Here is a 5,905-nt window from a genome sequence, read left to right as displayed (position 1 = left end):
TTCTCACAAAACACGGCAATATTTTGCTAATCTGCTTTCCTGCCTATGATCTCAGCAGTTAAGTCATACCCTTAAAAACAAAACAAAGCAAAAAGAAACCTCTCTACTATTCTCAATCTTGAGGAAAAAGTCTGCTGCAAGTTTTCTGAGGGAATTTGGCATTTTGATAGAGATCAGAGTAAGACTATATATGTATTGCTCATGAAAGAACAGCATCTTAACACTGCATGTAAAACTCATATTGAGATAACAATTATCAACAATCTGAAAAGCGCTGGGCTTTCACACTCATCAAAACAGGAAGAAAATGGCATAAATATAATTTAACATCCATTCAGGAAAAAGCCTCCCATTGTTATAGCTATCAGCCCACTAGAATTAACAACGACAACAAAAATATGTTTCTCTGTGAATGCTGCTGACAGTGGGAAGAAAGCAGTCTAGATTCATCTAAGATAAGCCTTTTCCTTTTTGTTTTAATTGCCTGGGAATCTACCATCATTTCATTTCTGGGCTCATTCCACTGATTTACAGCCTAGAAGCACACATGAGGGCTTAATTCGTGTAGAACTAGTGTAGAACTAAGCCAGCTTCCCAGCTGAGCTCTCAACATCATCATTGAAAGCCTCCAAGTGATGGGGGAACAGAAGGGTCAACATCATCATTGAAAGCCTCCAAGTGATGGGGGAAAAGAAGGGGCAATGGTTGTCTCTTTATTTCCATAATTCATGCCAATAAATCATCTTCATCTTTCTTACATGATTTCATGAATTTTATCTAACTTCTAAACTTCTTTATAATTTACCTAATTTTTGCAAATAAAGTCATTTGCTAGTCTCAGAATATGATGTGTGTTGGACTAATTGTAAAGTATGTTAGGGAGCAGAAGGCATGTGTGGGAGCCAGTACTAGGGTTGTTGCAAATCACCTGTGCCATGCCTGGAATAAAAGAAACGCAAAACAATATAAAACGATGAGAGAGAGAACATGGTAAAGGCCCCTAAAACACTGTTTTTCCTTTTTCTCTCAATGATTTTACTTCTATGACTACTTTATACACACACACACACACATACGCACATGTGCACATGCATACACTGTAAAAGACAAACCCAGACTATTTATGACTCCTTTTAGTAGCAAAGTCCCCCATCCTCATAATTCCCGTACCTACCAATCCCAATTTATTGCACTGGGATATACTATACTTGAAAATTGTAATTGATTAATATCTTTGTAATTATTCTCAGGGCATATTTAAGTCAGTTGGCATTACCTTATTACCTTTAAAGCTATGCCAGCAATTCCATAATGTCACTGTGTAAAAATGACCCCAAATTATTTCTTATTTTGTTGTTGTTGTTGTTGTTGTTATGTGCCACCGAGTCAAACCCGACTCATAGCGACCCTTCCTGGGGTTTCCGAGGCAGTATCACTACGGAAGTAGGATTGCCCAACCTTCCTTCCGAGGAGTGGCTGGTGGGTTTGAACCGCCAGCCGTCTAGTTAGCAGGCAAGTGTCTTAGTCACTATGCTACCAGAGCTCCCATTTCTTATTTTAAAGAATAATATTTCTAGATAATGGACAAATCACAGATCCTAACCCTTTTCTCTGTGGTCTTTCCTAATGTGGTGCAGTGAATTACTAGGTATGGTTTTTCCAGCCATGGTCTTCGTAACTCCCACCAGATTACTTGGTGGAACCATGCAAATAAGGTATGTAGAAATCTGATGTTGGGATTGGTTAATTTTATCACTCTGCCAGGTTTAAAAGTAACCCTCCTAGAGGCAGAGGGGGGAATTTCACTGCCATCAAGAGAGAAGAGCTGGCGGTGAAGTAGAGTGTGTCCTTGGACCTGAGATCCCTGCACTAGACCTCCTCGGCAGAGACAACCCAGAAGAGAGATGCCCCAGCAGAGAGAGATGCCCTGGCAGTGAGACACTCCAGCAAAGGAATGCACCAGCAGAGAGCTGGAAGCAGTAGAACCAAGAGGCACAAGAGAGAGCGGCAGGCACACCTAGCTCATGGAGTGAGAAATCTTAGTGCCCTTGGACAGGACTCTTGCTGGCAGAGTAGGCTGCACCTAGGTGTACCTATTGGCAGAGCTAAAAAAGCTTTGCAACATTTGCCCAAGCAGCGTAGAGGCCAAGTCAAGAGGCCAAGGACTAGAGAGGTGTGTCTGAGGGCACAGCAGAGGGGAGGTTATCCTGATTGAAGAACTGTATCCTGAACACATTCCTGAACCTGAATTGTAACATGTTACTTCCCCAATAAACCCCACAATTGTATTGTCTGTGAATTCTGTGTGGCTATTGCAATGAATTATCAAACCCAGCAGAGAAGTAGTGAATGCCATGGGAGGGACAGTTGATATCAGAATTGGTAAAAGGCTGAAAGGTATTGGCATGTCTGGCCTCCTAGGAATAAGCCTTGTGCTGTTGACTGTCATCTGTCTTCCTCTTGTGAAGTTAAAAGAAGTCAGAAGATGCCACCTCCATGCCCTTTTTTCACTGAAGTACCATAGATTTTCTGAAGCTCTTTTTTAAAGCAGTAAATTAGTAAGTAACGCTTTTGTATAAAATATAAAATGGCAGTTTTATACCATAAATTTATCCAAAGTCTATAAATTGAAATAGATTAGTAACTGCAATTACTATTGCAAAGTTCCCACAGTTTAGCTGGCATATGGTCCCCATTGATTGTAGCTTATGTTATATCAATAAAGAATGAAATTCCTTTAGCAGAAAATCACTGGCAATTCATATGTCTACAATAAGTGAGGCTCAATTTTTCATGTTTAATTTAACCATACAAAAAAGAAAAAGTGGTTTTAGTTTCAAATCATGGAATATAACTATGACCTTTGCACATATAAGCTGAATACAGATTAATTAGTTAATTTAAAAAGAAAAAAAAAACATATTATTCTTCAATGCTGCCCATATACTCCATCATCTTACAAAGGAAACACAACTTACAGACAAAATTCTTTGAAAGCATGTCTACCCTGTTAACAACAACAACAACAACAAAAAATGCCATCAAGTTGCCTCCAACTCATGGTGATCTGTCCCTGTCTCATGGGTCAGAGTAGAACTATGATCCATAGGGTTACTATGGTTGATGTTTTTGGAAGTAGATCTCCAGGCCTTTCTTTCAAGATACCTCTGGGTGGACATCAGCTTCCTACCTCTCAGTTAGTACACAAGCATGTTAACCTCTTGCACCACCCATCAATTCATTAACCAAAATTGATACTAAATAAAATTGCCCTCTAGTTAGTTCTAACCCACGTTGACCCCATGTGCTCCACAAGATTTTCATGGCTGTGACCTTTTGAGAGCAAATTGTCAGAATAAGCAGAGTAGTGGTGCTGTGCAAGTGTTTGTCAAATGTTTGGCCAACATTGTTCTGAAAATCTAAATTTAAATGTCTTACAATCAATCCTAGAATCTCTAAGGTACAAATGACATCTGAGATGATGTATTAGACAGGAGCTGGGGTTTTCAGCTTGTGTGGCAGGCACCTTGAACTGGGCTTTTCAAAACTCAGTTAAACCTTCCATAAGCCCTCTCACACTAAAAAGATTACAAAGCCAAAATATTTACATGATTCACTTGTAGCCAGAAATTCAAATTTACCTTTTTACGTTCAGATACATTAGTATAAGAAACGAATTTAGAACTGAAGTATTTGGGACAAAAGGTCAAGTGTCCATATTTCAGGTGCAGATAAAAGAGGAGGTAGCATATCATAGAAACATTATCATCAGATTCTCAGTTTGGTAGATGGGCCTTCCTGAACTTACCAACAGTGGCAAGGCTCCAGAGAGGTCAGTTGCAGAGGTGGCTTCTTCATTCAACAAGCAGAGTCCTGCTCGTGGCAGAGCTGCATCTTCCTTTGCTGTCCAGGTTTGTAGTTTATAATCTCTGCCATAGAGCTTTCCTTCCTATGGAACACAGGGAGATGCACAGAGAGTGATCAGATAAATTTTTAGGTCTGATATGGAACCACAATTTCTTCAACGTTTTGTTAAATAATTGCATTAACGGCATCCTTTTAGCTATTCCACTTTGCTCTGAAACTTGTTCCACCTCGCATGGACTCTGGGCCCAGGGATGGAAGTTGCTTGGCCAAAAGGACAGTATCAGAGGCTTTAAAAAGTGCTCATGTCCTTTTTCTTCCTCTTTTGCTTTTCTGCCATCTCTGGCATGGCAGGATAGCCAGACAGCCACACCTAGGATAGCTAGAGAACATGGTCAGTCTCACATCTGTTTGAAGGATGTGAGGTTTATATGATAACTGACTCATCTAAACTGAGACAATCATAGTTAAGCCAGCTTCAAGTTGACCCCTCGAATGCCTGCAGACATGTGAGAGAATCCAACCAAGATAATCTGAGCCCAGCCTAGATCAGCAGAACAGCCCAGACATTCCATAACCAAGCCAAAATCAAACCAATTACCCTCGAGTTGATTCTAACTCATGGCAACACCATGTGCTTCAGAGTTGAACTGTGCTCCCCAAAGTTTTCATGGCTTTGACTTTTGGAAAGCAAATTGCCAGGCTTTTCTTCTGAGGTGTCTCTGGCTAAACTAAAACCACCAGCCTTTTGGCTAGTAGTCTAACACTTAAGCATTTGTGCCACCAAGGACACACCATAAAATTGTGAAAAATTATAAGTGGCTGTTATTTTAAGCCACTAGGTTTTGAGATAGGAGCTCTGGTAGCATAGTGGCTAAAGCACTTGACCGCTAACCAGAAGGCTGGCGGTTCAAACCCACCAGCCACTCCTCGGAAGGAAGGTTGGATAATCCTACTTCTGTAGTGATACTGCCTTGGAAACCCAAGGAGGGGTCGCTATGAGTCGGGGCCGACTCGACGGCACATAACAACAACAACAACAGGTTTTGAGATGGCTTATTAGGTCACACTACTGCAGAACTATTACAGATTCAATATAGAAATTGATACCAGAAATGGAATATTGCCATAACAACAATCTAAAAGATGTAGCGCTGGCTTTGGAATGAGTTTATACATGAAGACTGAAATGGAGGCAAGACAATGTTATCAGAAGTTTAAAGTGATAACCCACATTATGTAATTTTAAAACAATTGGCAAACCTATCACCAATGATAATTTAAGCATTGTAAAACGTTCCTAATGAAATTTGGATTTGAGCAATAAAATTTTCAGACAGACTATTGAAAATGTCAGTTGGCTATTACTAGCTGCATGTTGTTGTTGTTATTGTTGTGTGCTGTGGAGTCAGACCTGACTCATAGCCACCGTCCTTGCGTTTCCGAGGCAGTATCACTACGGAAGTAGATTGCCCCATTTTCCTTCTGAGGAGTGACTGGTGGGTTTGAACCACCAGCCTTCTGGTTAGCAGTCAAATGCCTCAGGCACTATGATATCAGAGCATATAATAAGTTATCACTAGAAAGATATAGGCAAAATAAACTAATGTCCAATTTGCAAGAAGGATTTAGAAAGAATAAACATGATCATCACTTGATGGATTAGAAAAATAAGACTTTCTCAACTCTAGCCTCAAGAGCCAATAAAAATTTGTCAATGTAAGGAATATTCTTAAGGTAAAGATCAAGTGTGTTGCTATCAGACTCTTTGTTATGAGATTTGTGTTAAATTATTTAGTATTTAGTAGACTTCCTCTACTAAACAAAACAGCTTGCAATAATCTTAAAGGTATTGTTTTGCATCAACCTAGCATGCCTAAATCAGCACTAATTTAGTCTGGAGAGACATGGATAAGAAAGCAATTTGGATATTGAGTGCTGATTTTGGTGAAGCATTGTTGTTGTTGTTGTTAAGTGCCATCGAGTCATTTCCGACTCATAGCGACCCCATGCACAGCAGAAGGAAACACTGCCCGATCCC

The 5,905-nt window shown here is 40.0% G+C and overlaps 1 pseudogene; it reads right to left on the bottom strand.

The window, feature by feature from the left end:
- Positions 1-364: 364 nt before the first annotated feature.
- The window catches only part of LOC103206990, a 21,122-nt pseudogene continuing 15,581 nt past the window's right edge, over positions 365-5,905 (bottom strand).

The sequence above is a fragment of the Orycteropus afer genome, unplaced genomic scaffold, assembly GCF_000298275.1.
Source record: "Orycteropus afer afer isolate SDZICR_OR568_19922 unplaced genomic scaffold, OryAfe1.0 scaffold00343, whole genome shotgun sequence".
Lineage (NCBI taxonomy): Eukaryota > Metazoa > Chordata > Mammalia > Tubulidentata > Orycteropodidae > Orycteropus > Orycteropus afer.
This window is presented reverse-complemented; position numbering and strand designations above follow the sequence as displayed.